We start from the raw sequence: 15,232 nt of genomic DNA, 5'->3' as shown, positions 1-15,232 counted from the left end.
AAAAAAAATTTCCTTAAAAAAAAAAAAAAAAGAGACTGAGGTCTCTTGATTTTACTGGTTAATTAAATTTTTTTTTAAATTTGTTTTGAAATAGCTTTTTCTCCCTTAAGTGGCATGTGAGACTTATGCAACAAAAAGCAATAAAAATCTAGCTCAGGTGATATAGCTCTATTGAAAAATAGCAGACTTTTGTAAGTGAAAATATTTTATTTATGGAGCTACAGAGCTAACTGAGGATGACTTGGTGAAATTATTTTCAGATTCTCCCATACTTAAAAAAATCTTTTTTTGGGGTGGGGGTGACTTTATCTCCTGATTGTTGATTCTGTAGGCTGAATTTCCTGGGGTTAGTTTTTCCTACATGTTTTGGAATTTTGGTTTGAGAGCTCATCTTGTGGGGGAGGGGATCCTCCACCCATTCCCACTTCTGTCTGCATTCATTTCTGTCTAACATACCTGAGATTATCATGGTCAATCTAGTCTTCCACCTCATTATAACATTGGGAATGTCACACTTGGTAGTCCATGAAGATCTGTCCCTTAGGAATATCAAGAGTTTATAGTACTCCTGGAATGCATTCAGAAAGTGGATGAGTACAGTGAAATGAATGCAGACTCCAACTTGCTTTATGTATATGCAGACCTTTCCAAACAAGCAACTACATAAAATTCAAGAAAGGATTATATTGTTTTAGACTGAAAGTTATCAACAGTGGTTTACCATTTTGGAAAATCAAATTACTGACAGTCTAAACACTTAGGCTTTGAGTTGCCGATACCCTACACTCCATTAATCTGCTTCTGTAGCTATCTCATTCACTGTGATTGCTACACAGAGTTGCAAATATCTAACAACTTCCTTACACCTTTCAGTGTGACTGTGACCAAGCATTTACATATTGAAATTATAAATTTCTTTCCTTCTATTTATTCTTTATATTAAAGTTAGTCTTATATTAATTTTTAAAAATCTGTATGTAGGTAGGTTAATTTATTATAAATTTCATTTGGGACAGAACAGAAGGCATTACAAAATATTTATTATAAAATGTAGGTTTGAGGATTTAAAGAGCTTTCATTTTGTTTTGAGTTTCTATCATCCCCAAAACCTCAAAATGAAACCAAGCCCAAACCTCTAAATTGTAAAACCAGGGCTTCCTTGAATCTTGACTCAGGTTTACTAAAAGAATATATGACACTTCACGAAAGTTGATAGGAGGTAAGGTTTCCAGGGAGGGCAGTGTGAAGCAAATATCAGGTTTAGGAAAAACCAGTATCAGGTTTAGAAAATTTTACTTTCTCAGAATATTTGCAGAAACTTTCTACTTAGACAGCATGTTCTGAAGAGCAAATTAAATAAGCAAGTGCCGTGGCAAGCCTGCAGTATTCATACACATTTCTGTTAGAGTATTTATGTATTTTTTTTCCCTTCTCTAATTCTCTTACCTGGATGAGTTGATATCAGAGGATACATTTTAGCTTCAAGACAGGGGAGATCAGAGAAACAGATGACCTTCCTTTTTTAAACTCAACATTGCTTTCCATTGACTCAGTAGAAGTTCATTGCCTTTACTCTATTTTCCTCCTTGAAATTCCTTTTCTCTCTTTATCTCCACTCTTTCAAGTCCTATATTATACATTGCAAGAATAAATGGGCAAAAATGTCTAATGAAAACAGGGAAGCAAAACTTAATGAGTGAAGAGTTATCTTGCCAAATAATAAAATGTATTATAAGGCTATACTGAATAAAACAGCATGTTAAAGTACCAGAATAGGTACAAATAAAAGAGATATTACAGAAGTAGACTCTATCAAAAGCTGTTATGATAAAAATGAGTAGAGCAAGATTATTACATAAAGGGTGAGTACACAATAGATAAAACTTGAGAGAAAGATAGATTCTTACTATATATCATGCATCGAAATAAATCTAACAGAATTTAAAAGTTTTATTTAATGAAAAAATAGCAGAAAATATGGATGATTAGTGTCATGATCTCAGTGAGGGAAATAACTCTATATGAAAAAACAGAAAGCAAACCAATGGAGGAAATCACAAAGGAATAGATGAATCAAGTTAACTACTTTAAATTTTGTTTTCATTTGTAGTAACAGTAATGCCTGCTTTATTAGTACTTACTCTATGCTAATGAAATGGTGTCCAGGCCCTATGAATGTGTGTCTCCAACAGGAGCACGTCTGCTGCTTACAGGTGTCCAGGTTGTGTCCCATACAAGGGCACGACAACTAAGAGAGTAACATTCACATTGTAGACACATTTATTATTTTGATTTATTTTAATATTTTTATTATGGCTTTTTTTAGGTTTCAAAGATAGGCTTATTTGTATATTTATTATAACAGTTCCCTAACTGAGTAAAATATCTTTTCGAAATAGAGTACATAGATACCGTTTTGCTTTGACTCATGAAGGAATGAATTTAACAAACAAAATACTTTGTTAATGTAACAATAAACAATGCTTCTAATACTGGAAGCTACTTTTCACAAATTTCATGAGCTGATCAGAAAATATCTTAGAATGAAAAAGAAAAATTCCCTGGTGGCAAAATGTAGCTAAATTTTGTGTCTCATTTTGCAGTTAACAGTATTGTCATTTGTTTATTTTACTAAAATGATACTGCAGAGTTTCCACTTAAGCCTAATAATACTTTCATCTGACATGAATCACTATAGAATGAGTAATATTTATTTACCATTACCACATAATGATCTAATTATATCATAGCCATTATTATGCTGTGAAAATTTTATCATACAATTTTAATTGCTGTTAAAGCTTAATGGCTCATTAAATTTATAAAACAAATTTAATAAATTTATATTTATTAATATAAATAAATCAATCAATATAAATAAATTATATTTATTTATATATTATATATAAATATAAAATATAATATAAATAAAAATAAATTAATAAAAATAAAAAAATTTTAAAATATTACACATTCTAAAGTAAATGTATAAAATGATCACATTATTTCTGCCCAGATACTCAAAACATAAGAAAACCGTGTATCATGATCAGAGAATCAGAAAATGAGAACCCACCATACAAAAAATGAAAAAGAGATTATTTGGATCATTGAATGCCATGGGGAAGAAAGAAAAGGAAATGACTGGTCTCAGAAGAATCTAGCACAGACTTCACAGAGAGGACAAGTGGTGAATTTACTCTCTATTTCTATGTCAATAAGAATGGATGAATTCCTTTAAAAAAAATGAGAGAGAAAAAAACCCATCTAGAATCCATTAAATGAAATACCTTTTCTGTTGATGCAGTTAAAGTCCTTGTATTTGAATATTAAAAGCCAAACCCTTTGTTGAGATTATCCATCTCAAACAGGACAAGTTTATCTTCCAGAGGAAAGCACAGATAGGAAGTTTTTGGAAACTTCTCACATAAGAATTCTGGCAAACGTTGAAAAAAAAATTGTAACTCCTGTTACTTTCTTTTTTTAAGCTGAAAGAATTATTTCTAAAAATATATATTATTGGGCGCCTGGGTGGCTCAGTTGGTTAAGCGACTGCCTTCGGCTCAGGTCATGATCCTGGAGTCCCTGGATTGAGTCCCACATCGGGCTCCTTGCTCGGCGGGGAGTCTGCTTCTCCCTCTGCCCTTCCCCCCTCTCATGCTCTCTCTCTCTAATAAATAAATAAATAAATCTTAAAAATATATATTATTTTATAAATCCCTTAAGAAAAAAACCAACTGAATAAAGAGAATGAGGGCACAGAATGACAGATTTTGTCACTTAATTGTCATAAAAAATGAATAGAATGAAATGCACCACAATGATTTTATTAAGTGTTTAAAGTTAAAAACTTTTGAAAAAAGTAATTATTGATGCTATAGGAAATAAACTATTTGAAGATGAGAAACTATTAATCTGCCAATAGTAAATGTATACTATAAATAATTATGTATTTAGCAAAAACATTTGAGCATTCAGAGAATAATCTACACAACGGAATGACACTGGGAATCTCCTTCATTTAGTAGAAACCACAGCAAAATTGGATAACATTATGACTGACACTCATGCATAATACAAACATCAACAACAAATAACAATATTGCACATTATGTAGGGGATGAAATACAAAACCAAAAATCAAGATTATAGCAGATGGAATTAACACGATTATTTAATGAGGTGAACAATGCTAATTATTATTCAATCATTTTAGATAACAACCAGTGGTGTGCTGATAAACTGTCTTAAAAAAGAAAAAAAAAGTCCTGATTTGTGGCATTTGCCGATTTCAGTGGTGCAAACACTCCTAATAAGGCTGATTTCAAGCACCTAATAATTTAACAACTGGCTCACAAAATTCCTGAATATTTAATGGTAGGCTTTCACCAGCCGGTGCAAGCTGGATCCTACATAACACATACACATACAATCAAAGCCACGTAGAACAGATGATAATCGCTGATAGATCTGTGAATTTAAAAATGCAAGTCTTGTTATTTCTACATGCGACTAGTTGGGGCAGTTCTGCCCAGTAGGTGACATAAGTAAAGAACAATTATATATGTATTTTTAGTAGACCAGTTACAAGAGAAAATCTGAAAATCTAAAATCTGGGTACAATAATAGCATAGATGTGCAAGGAAAACATAGCAAATTGCAGCAGATGATGTTTGAAAATGATAGAACATCCTGTATTCTGCTTTCTGTGCATTTTTTAAACTGGGAGGAAATGAGACAGCAAAACTCTGATAACTCTGAATAGCTTTTTATATGGCACAAACTATACAACTACTTTTTAGCCTCAATAAAAATTAAAGAGTATTGGACACACATTTACCAAACATAAGTATTTTGCCATTGTTGAATTTGTAATAGGAAATGCAGTTGGTAACATTATGTTACTAAAAACCCAAGTAGAAGAAGGGAGATTTAGTGGGCGGTGGGTGAAATAGGTGACAGGGATGAAGGAGGGCACTTGTCATGAGGAGCACCAGGTGATGTATGGAAGTGTTGAATCACTATATTGTGCACCTGAAACTAATATAACATTGTATGTTAACTGTACTGAAATTAAAATAAAAACTTGTTTTAAAAATTTAAACATTTTTTAAAATTAAAAAATATCCAACAATAAAAATAAAAACAGAAATAGAGGCAGGTTAAAAACTCTTAGGATTTTTTGATGGCACTAGTAAAGGTATACATTTTAGAAAAGAAGCCAAAGAATACTTGAAAAAATATCAGAAGTTATACATATTTGTTTAGCTCCAATTTATCGTATTTTAAAAAGTATTAATGTGGTAAGCAAAATGTTGCAGAAACTGAAATTCAAGACTTAATACCCTTCAAACATCATCAAAGAGATTAAGAAATTTTGAAATTATGATTGTGATTTTTATGAAAAATGTATTATTGTTGTTAAAGAAATTGCAATCTCTGGATATAGATATGAATCTCAAAACCTACAAACAAAAAGATCAAGTTTGACTGGAAATCCCACAATCAACCCATCTCTGTCAAAAACCAAAATTTCCAAGTGAAGAATTTTGTTTTCTGTATCAAATACAATAATATTACCATTAAGGAAAGTTTTAGTTTTTATTTTATTTTTTCTTTTCTTTCTTTCTTTTTCTTTCTTTTGTTCTTTCTTTCTTTCTTTCTTTCTTTCTTTCTTTCTTTCTTTCTTTCTTTCTTTCTTCTTTCTTCTTTTTTATTTTTATTAAGTTCAGTTAGCCAACATATAATACATCATTAGTTTTTGATGTAGTGTTATTTATGATAAAAACTCTCAAAAAAAAAAAAGGAAAGTTTTATGATGCCAAGAAAATACTATGCCTATTTTGGTGCTCTAGATAACACCATTTGCTGAAATATGAAGAAAATGAAATACTATAACTACACCAAAAGTTATAATTGATATCTGATGACTATAATAGCAAATATGATATTTATGGGACACAAATATTTGAGAAACTAAAATCTTTAAGCTGCTTTCTAGAATCTACATAGATTTCCTCTGAAATATTGCAATTTCAATATTGAAATGCTTGCAGCAATAACTTACTGAATACATTTTCAAATATTCTGATAGTTCTGAGGTTATAATTAACCTCCAATTTCAGTTGCCAGTGGAGAATATAGTTTCAAAATTAAAATGTACTTAAAACTACTTAAGGTCTGTAATATCTGAAGAAAAGTAGCAAGTAAATCAGAGATGACTTCTATGGAAAATGGGATACTAGAGCAAGTAAGCATTGAAATCATCATAAAGAATTCATTTCCATAAAACAACTATTAAAAATATATTAATAATAAAAATATTAAAAATATATATTCTGACTGTGCTATTTGTAACTATTTTGATTAAATTTTTCATTTTCTATTATTCTATGTTCAATAATCTTATTTTTGTAATTTCTACAAAATATTTTTTATTTTGTAGAAATAAACTATAACTAATAAAAAAATTTTTACTTAAAGAAACTTATTTCTAATTTGCCCATTGTGTGAGCCAGCAGTATTTTTTTTTTTTAAAGATTTTATTTATTCATTTGACAGAGATAGACACAGCGAGAGAGGGAACACAAGCAGGGGGAGTGGGAGAGGGAGAAGCAGGCCTCTCGCAGAGCGAGGAGCCCGATGCGGGGCTTGATCCCAGGACTCTGAGATCATGACCTGAGCCGAAGGCAGACGCTCAACGACTGAGCCACCCAGGCTCTCCGAGCCAGCAGTATTCTTGATTAAATATATTTATTTGCACATGGTAGTGTATGACTATACATAAAAATTATACAAATATACATTTTAAATGTGATAAAAATGAAATTGGAAATTACTGTATTTTATGTTTTATTATATTTATTTCTGTATTTTTACTAATGTATTTTACTTATGCCCTAAAGTGTTTATAAATAATATTTTCTTAATAGCACCATGATTAAATTATGTTTCACTAAAATAATGCTTTAGCTATTTTTGAGAGAGTATCCAAAGGACTGTTTCTTTATTCTTTTTTTTTTTAAGATTTTATTTTTAAGTAATCTCTGTACTCAACATGGGGATCCAACTCACAACCCTGAGATCAGGAGTCTCATGCTCTTCCCACTGAGCCAACCAGGCATCCCCAAAAGACTGTTTCTTGTGTTTATTTCAGTATCAATTTTTAATGGCTGTCACAGCTGAAAATTTTCCCTCAGAAAGATGTTAAGTAAGAAGCTTCGGTACAAACGTTAAGCTCAGTGTATATCATTAAGCTTAGGGGAAAAGATTTAAGTAGTGAATGAGTATCATGTGAATTTTGACATCTGAGAAAAATTATAGAGATTTGTCTTTACATATTAGATTACATATAGACCATTTTGCCAATCATAGTGACTCTATGCTACCATTAGCTATCCAAATAAAATGTACAAATGGGATGTAAATCTATATCTGTATATCAAACAGTCTTCTTAGTAATTTTAATTGTTCTGGCCAATCTCTTGGCAGATCTGATGAGCTTTTAAGGTAGGTAACAAGAAGTAGAGTGCCAGCCCCAGTTCATTAATGTTTGCATTGATAATAGTGTATTCAGTCCACATTTATTTGCAGGACACTTCTAGACACTTGTGTGTATTTGAAGGGTAGTTTTTAAAATTTTTTTTAAGTAATCTCTACACCCAGCATGGGGCTTGACCTTGTTACCCCAAGATCAAGAGTCATATGCTTTTCTTTTCTTTCTTTTTTTTTTTTAAGATTTTATTTATTTATTTGACAGAGAGAGAGCATAAGCAGGGGGACCTGCAGGCAGAGGGAGAGGGAGAAGCAGGCTAGTCACCCAGGAGCCCCAAGTCATATGCTTTTCTGACTGAGCCAGCCAGTTATCCCTGAAGGATAGTTTAAATAAAGCTGGGTACTATAATCTGTAAATCTAAAATTGTTAGTTACATGTAAATGGCAACACATGGAAATCTTCCAGAAAGGAATAAAGGGTGGCACCATCAACTTTCCATATTTTAGGGATGCCTGGAAGGCTTAGTCAGTTAAGCATGTGCCTTTGGCTCAGGTCCTGGGATGGAGTTCCACATCGGGCTCCTTGCTCAGTGGGGAGCCTGCTTCTCCCTCTGCCTGCTGCTCCCCCTGCTTATGCTCGCTCTTTATTTCTCTCTCTCTGACAAATAAATAATCTTAAAAAAAATTAAGACAAACAAACAAAAAAACCTTCCATGTTTTAGAGCACCATCTTCTCTTGGTTATCCCCTATACTTGATATGTGCTCCAAACAAAGGATCCCAGGGTCCTGATATGTGATCCAAACAAAGGATCCAAAGGTCCCAGGGTTTGTGTCTGTATTAAGTATTGGTAAAGTTTAATTTCTATATTTTTTAAAGATAAAATAAATAAAAAGAAATATTTCAATAATTTCTCTCTGCTCCCCTAGTGAACCACATGCATACCCCCAGGGGTATGTGCATTGTCCAATACAAACCCAGACACTTGGAAATTCCCTCAAACTAGGAAAGGCATTAGGATGTTGTGCTGCCAAAAAGATGATGAATATTCATTATAATTATATATTTTGTGTATTATCACTGAATATGTTACAAAAAAAAAACCTAAACAGATTTTGTTACTTGGAAATTAAAAATTTTAGAATGCTTTTTGCATATAAAAATTTAATGCTATATAATAAACTGAGAGTTTTACAGTAAATTTGATAGGAAATGGGTTAATATCCTATTTTCTCACAATCAACAAACTTAACATACAAAAACTTTTTACAAAATATCTTTGAAACTGCTGGAGAAAGTTTTTTAAAGTCACAAGGCATAAACAAATGATTCACAGAAGTACGAGTGACTGGGGAACATGAAAAAAAAACTCATAAGTAATCAAAGAAATGTAAAATAAAACATAAGACTATCATTATCCCTGCATCAAATTATCTATGGTAAATGGTCTCTAAAGATAGCCTTCCATAATTCCTCCATTGCTGTACATACATGTTACATCTCTCATCAAGAGGTGGCATTTAGGGATGCCTAAGTGGCTCAATTCGTTAAGCGTCTGTCTTTGGCTCAGATCATGATCCCAGGACCCTGGGATCAAGCCCTGCATTGGGCTCATTGCTCAGCGGGGAGCCTGCTTCTCCCTCTGTCTGCCTCTTTCTCTCTCTCTGACAGATAAATACATAAAATCTTAAAAAAATGAGGTGGCATTTATTTCTGCTTCTTTAGAATCTGGGCTGGTCTTGTCACATGCCTTGAACAATAGAATGGGGTAGAAATGATGCTGTGCATCTAATATGTAAGATGCACATCACTTGATCATATGGTGGTTCTATGTTTAATTTTTTTAGGAAATTCCATACTGTTTTCCATAGTGGTTGTACCATTTTACAATCCCACAAATAGTACACAAGAGTTCTGATTTCCCTACATCCTTGCTAACACTTGTTATTTTCTGTTTTTTTGTTTTGTTTTGTTTTTGTAATAGTCATCCTAATGGGTATGAGGTAGAATCTTATTGCTGTTTTGGCTTGCATTTCTCTTATGATTAGTGAAGTTGAGCATATTTTCATAGGCTTGTGGGCCATTTTTATATCATCTATGGAGAATTTCTATTCAAGTCCTTTATCCCAAAGAATTGAAAGCAGGGTCTCCAAGAGATATTTGTATGCCCATATTTGTAGTAGCATTACTTACAATAGCTAATAAATGTAAGCAACCTAAATGTTCATCAATGGATGAATGGATTAACAGAATGTAGTATATACATACAAAGGGATATTATTCATACAATGGGATATTATTCAGCCTTAAAAAAGAAGGAGCATCCTGTTATATGCTACAACATAGACGAACCTTGAGGACATTATGTTAAGTAAAATAAGCCAATCATGAAAAGACAAATACAGTCTGATTCACTTATATGAGTTATCTAAAATAGTCAAATTCATAGAAACAGAAAGTAGAATGGTCCTTACCAGGGGTTAGGGGAAGGAGAAAATGGAGAGTTGTTTAATGGGTGTAGAGTTCCAGTTTTGCAAGATGAGAAAGTTCTGGAACTTTGTTGTACAACAATGTGAATATATTTAATGCCAATGAACTGTTCACTTAAAAATGGTTAAGATGGTAAGTTTTATACCATATGTCTCTTACTGCAATTAAAAATTTAAAAATTTCATAAAGATTTCTCAAGTAATTGGATGAAAATATCAATAACACTTAAATAAAACTCATAATCTTAGTCCAGGAAGTAATAATATAGGTGGAGAATTATAAAGGTGTTCATTATAGCATTATCTAGTAGTATATTAGTAGTTTATTGAAATATCTGACAGCAGAATTAGGGTTAGTCACATGAATTGTGATATATCTATATGACAGATTATTTCAATGATGTAAAAAACTTTATGAATGCTGAGTGACTTTATGAAAGCACAATAGAAAACTCTTTATATAGTGTGATCCAAACATAAAAAATACATACACATATGTATGTATAGCTGTTTGTTACATATGTGATATAATCATATACAGACATATTCTTTGTATGTGTATATATATATGTTTACATATCCTGTCTATTATATACATGCATGTAGCCAGTTTATTGAAGGAGCCAGACTTGGTAGGTTTCAAATATAAAGTAACTTTATTCTTCCACACAACTGCCTTTTTCAAATAAACTCTAGAGACTCATTCTTCCTGTTGCCAAGATGAACTTGTGAGCAGATCCTATAGTTGTATAGTTATTTGAAGATAGTAAAAAGCCTACATTGGGGTGCCTGGGTGGCTCCGTTGGCTGAGTGTCAGACTCTTGGTTTTGGCTTAGGTAGTGGTCTCATGGATTGTGGGGTCTGGGCCTAGGTCGGGCTCTGTGCTCAGTAGGGAGTTTGCTGGAGATCCTCTCCCTCTACCCCTACACCTACCTACCCCCCACTCTCTCTCTCACGTAAATAAATCTTAAAAAAAAAAAAAAGCCTAGCTTAGGTTAACATCACAACTTCAATCTCTTGTTTTTTGAAGATTCTCTCCTGGCCCAGCTTAGGAAAACTGCAGTAGGAAAAGGGGATTGGTTGGTAGCTTCATAATTACCCACTTTGCTTTTTCATCCTCCTTCCCTACTCACTCAGCTGCCTCTCTATCCTGCTGGGTTGAAGGAAGGTAGGGAGGAAAGGAAAGGTCAGAAAAGATAACTGCCATCATCCCTTTGGACATGACAATGGTTTAAATGCTGATTTCCAGAGCGTGTCTTGGTGTTCTCTAAAAACTATCTCCCTGGTCCCACATAATCCTCTTGCCCTTTCTCTTTGCAGACTTCCCTCCAACTTTTTCCACTCATGAAGATGCATGTCACCCTTGCCTAGTTTCATACTACTGTCTTCTCAGCCTTCACTCCTGGTAGCCCTTCTCCATTACAGGTATCTTCTTGGAGATGGTCCCTTTTGAGATGATTGAAGTCATGGTCCATGAAGACCAGAAAAACAGGGATTTTTGTTTCACTGAACTCTTGAAGTGCACGCAGATGCTTTTTAACTTGGGATTCTTTTTTTTTTTTCTCCTCGTGCCACTGATGGCTTCCCTCAGCCTCTCCTCTTCAGAGTTTTTCCAGGAGGGAATCAGATACTGGTACTTGTGTCTACCAAACTCCGAAGAACCCTGGCAAAGCTATCCAAGTAGTTTTCTTGAATCTTCATATTTGGATCAAGGTGAGAGAGAAGCACATCTCCCACAGATGTGCGGAGGAGCAGTGCATCTGTTCTAGGACAACTTGCTCTCTGAGGCAGAGTTTGGGGCCAGGTAAGTATTTGCTGTGGGAGGCTGTCCTGTGTCCCAAGGGATGTTAAGCAGCATCTCTGGCTTTTACTCACTAGATGCTAGTAGCCCTGCCCCCCATCCCCCAGTTGTGATAACAAAAATGTCTCCAGATATTGCCAAATGTCTCCAGTTGAGAGGCATTGACCTAAAGGCATTCTTTCTATAAAACTTCCTACTTCCTAGTGACTTCTTCACCTTCTTCTTCTTTTTTTTTTTTTTTTAAGGATAAGGTGGGTGGTGGACTAATGCTGGCAAAAGAGAACCCCAAATGCAAGTTCTTCATAAATGGTGCATGAGCTTTAGAATGTGGGGACACTTGGCACACTGAAACCCCAAGATAAGAATAATTCTATTTAACAACTTGTTGTTCCACATACAATGATTAAAAAAAGACCCAAGTGATAGAAGAGATAAGAAAGCACACCAAAATATTAATAGAGACTATCTCTGAATGGTGAAATCATTGGTGATCTTTTAAAATTATAACTTTAATATTTTATACAACAAATTTATAGTTCATGTACAGAAGTATTTTTTAAAAAAGAAGACCAAACAAATCGTACCAACTTTGAAGACCTAACTCAGATGCCATCTCCTTCATGGTGACTTTTCAGATCACCAAGCTAGAAATCCTTTATTAATCCTAGAACAATAATTGCAGTTGACTTCTATTGAGCACCATAGCCCTATACATGCATGTAGTCTTCACAATAACCCCATTAACTAGGGGTTTTGTTCTTCTTGTTTTGCAGATGAAGAAACTAATTTTAGAGAAGTAAATAAGTTGCCTAACTGGTCTAATCCTGGAAACTGATAAATGACAGAGCTGTCACTCAAGCCTGAATCTGTCTCTTCAGTCCATTTTCTGTGCTCCATCTAGGTCACTGGGCATCTAGAATTCAGTGGTGTTTTACGTGAACTTAAACATTACTAGGACATTTTTTTCCTTTGTCTGCATAGTATTCTCCAACAAAATTATAAACAGTTTCTTTTAGAGAATAGGCTATCAAGCTTTCATTAAATATCTTCATGGAGGGCCACAGGGTAGGTAGATTACTGAAATAGTGCTTAGGTAGAACAAAATGGCAAACACCTATAAGTTATATATAAACATGAGACTAACCCATAGTTTCTGCCATAATTATTCAACATCACTTTGTAATGGCAATATCATAAGTCATGAACATGACATGAGGACATATAATTAAGCAGATAACCTGCTGCCTAAATATTCATGTTATTTATATTCATGGAAAAGGATGAACAGTTAGTATTTACTGTAAAAAAAGACATTGTTAGTCATACTAAACAGATTTTAGGGTGAAATTATTATGTAAATTCAACCCAAACTATTTAAAATGCAAACTCAATGTAATAATAATGGCAGAGCCTATGATGACTAAAAAGAGAGGTAATAGCTGAGAAGGCACATGGCCTAGGGAGACCCATGGCCTAGGGAGACCCATGCCAGAGCTCTAGGCTTGGAGAAACAAGAGCAAGTTGATCTCCACTTTATGGAGGAGATAAGACACCCCAGATATGACAAGACATTGGTTCTAGTGGCTCAACAGCTGGCTGAGTAGAGTGAATGGGTTGCAAGTTTTCGATCCTATAACTGTGGGGGTGGTAGAAACAGGAACCAATATGTGTGCCATGGAAAAGCCCTTCATTTCTATTACTGTAGTCAGAATAGGTACAACTTTTTGGAAAACTAATGAAAACAACCAGGTTAATGGTAAAACTCAAGGGTGGAGACTTTGTACCAATGGCACTAAAAAATGTAGTCTATGGACCAACATCAGCATTAATTTGGACATGTTAATTCTTGGTCACTGCACTAGAATCTTTGGAGTTAGGACCCAGGAATTTGTATTTTAACCTCCTCTCCAAGATGATTCTAATAGATGTTAAAGTTTAAGAGGCACTGGTCTATACCACCCCCACCACATTCACTACCTTAACAGCAGAGGGAGCCTCCTTAAGAATCCATTTACAATGTAAGTTTCTAACTGTGCTGTTCAAGAGGTAGACATGAACCACATGTGGCTACTGAGCACTTGAAATGTGGCTGGTCCAAGTAAAGATGTGTTGTAAATATAAAGAAAACAATGGGTGTCAGAGATTGAGTATGATTAAGGAATGAAAAATACCTCATTAATAATTATTTACATTGACTACATGTTTAAATGATAATATTTCAGTTATATTGGATTCAATAAAATGTATTATTTGCTTTACCTGTATCTTTTTACTTTTTGGCGGAGTTACTGTGACATTTAAACTTGCATATGTGGTTTGCATTATATTTCTATTGGACAGCATTGTTCTATCTAATTGCCTTAAATAAAGGAGAAGATTTCTTTCCTAGCCTACATTTTCCAGTTCTAAACTACCAAGAGCTTATTTCTAGTTCTAAACTACCTAGAGCAGAAATAACAGGTATTTTTTCATATTTAATAGGTGCCAGACTTTGTACTTAGCATCTTGCATGGATTATTACATTTAATCCACACAAATAGAAATAGACACTATTATTTTTTTCATTTTTTAATTTAAATTCAATTAGCTAACATATAGTACATCATTAGTTTCAGATGTGGAGTTCAGTTATTCATCAGTTGCACATAACACACAGTGCTCATCACATGCCTTCTTTAATGCCCATCACCCAGTTACCTCATCCCCCACCTAGCAACCTTCAATTTGTTTCCTAGAATTAAGAGTCTCTCATGGTTTGTCTCCCTCTCTGATGACTTCCCATTCAGTTTTCCCTCCCTTCTCCTATCATTCTCTACACTGTTTCTTATATTCCACTTATGAGTGAAACCATGTGATATTGTCTTTCTCTGACTGACTTATTTCACTCAGCATAATACCCTCCAGTTCCGTCCACATCAGTGTAAATGGTAAGTATTCATCCTTTCTGATGGCTGAGTAATATTCCATTGTGTGTGTGTATATATATATATATGACACATCTTATTTATCCATTCATGTCGATGGACATCCCAGCTCCCTCCACAATTTGTTTATTGTGGACATTGCTGTTATGAATATTGGGGTGCAGGTGCCCCTTCAAATCACTACATTTGTATCTTTGGGGTAAATACCCAGTAGTACAATTCCTGGGTCATAGGGTAGCTCTATTTTTACCTTCTTGAGGAACCTCCATACTGTTTTCCAGAGTGGCTGTACCAGCTTGCACTCCCACCAACAGTGTAAGAGGGTTTCTCTGCATCCTTGCCAACATTTGTTGTTTTTTGTCTTGTTAATTTTAGCCATTCTGACTGGTGCGAGGTAGTATCGCATTGTGGTTTTGATTTGTATTTCCCTGATGCCAAGGGATGTGGAACATTTTTTCATGTGTCTGTTGGCCAATTGTATGTCTTCTTTGAAGAAATGCTTGTTCATGTCTTTTGCCCATTTCT

At 34.0% G+C, this 15,232-nt stretch overlaps 1 long non-coding RNA gene across 1 annotated transcript in view; it reads left to right on the top strand.

The window, feature by feature from the left end:
- LOC145717110 (uncharacterized) overlaps window positions 1–14,355 on the top strand; it is a 17,120-nt gene extending 2,765 nt beyond the window's left edge. The window contains exons 2-3 of the long non-coding RNA XR_014140140.1: window positions 11,574–11,786; window positions 12,557–14,355. This is a non-coding gene — a long non-coding RNA (uncharacterized LOC145717110). The remainder of the gene's footprint in view (window positions 1–11,573; window positions 11,787–12,556) is intronic.
- The last annotated feature ends 877 nt before the right edge of the window (window positions 14,356–15,232 follow it).

Source organism: Leptonychotes weddellii, chromosome 1 (assembly GCF_054177405.1).
Source record: "Leptonychotes weddellii isolate Sample4059 chromosome 1, ASM5417740v2, whole genome shotgun sequence".
NCBI lineage: Eukaryota > Metazoa > Chordata > Mammalia > Carnivora > Phocidae > Leptonychotes > Leptonychotes weddellii.
This window is presented reverse-complemented; position numbering and strand designations above follow the sequence as displayed.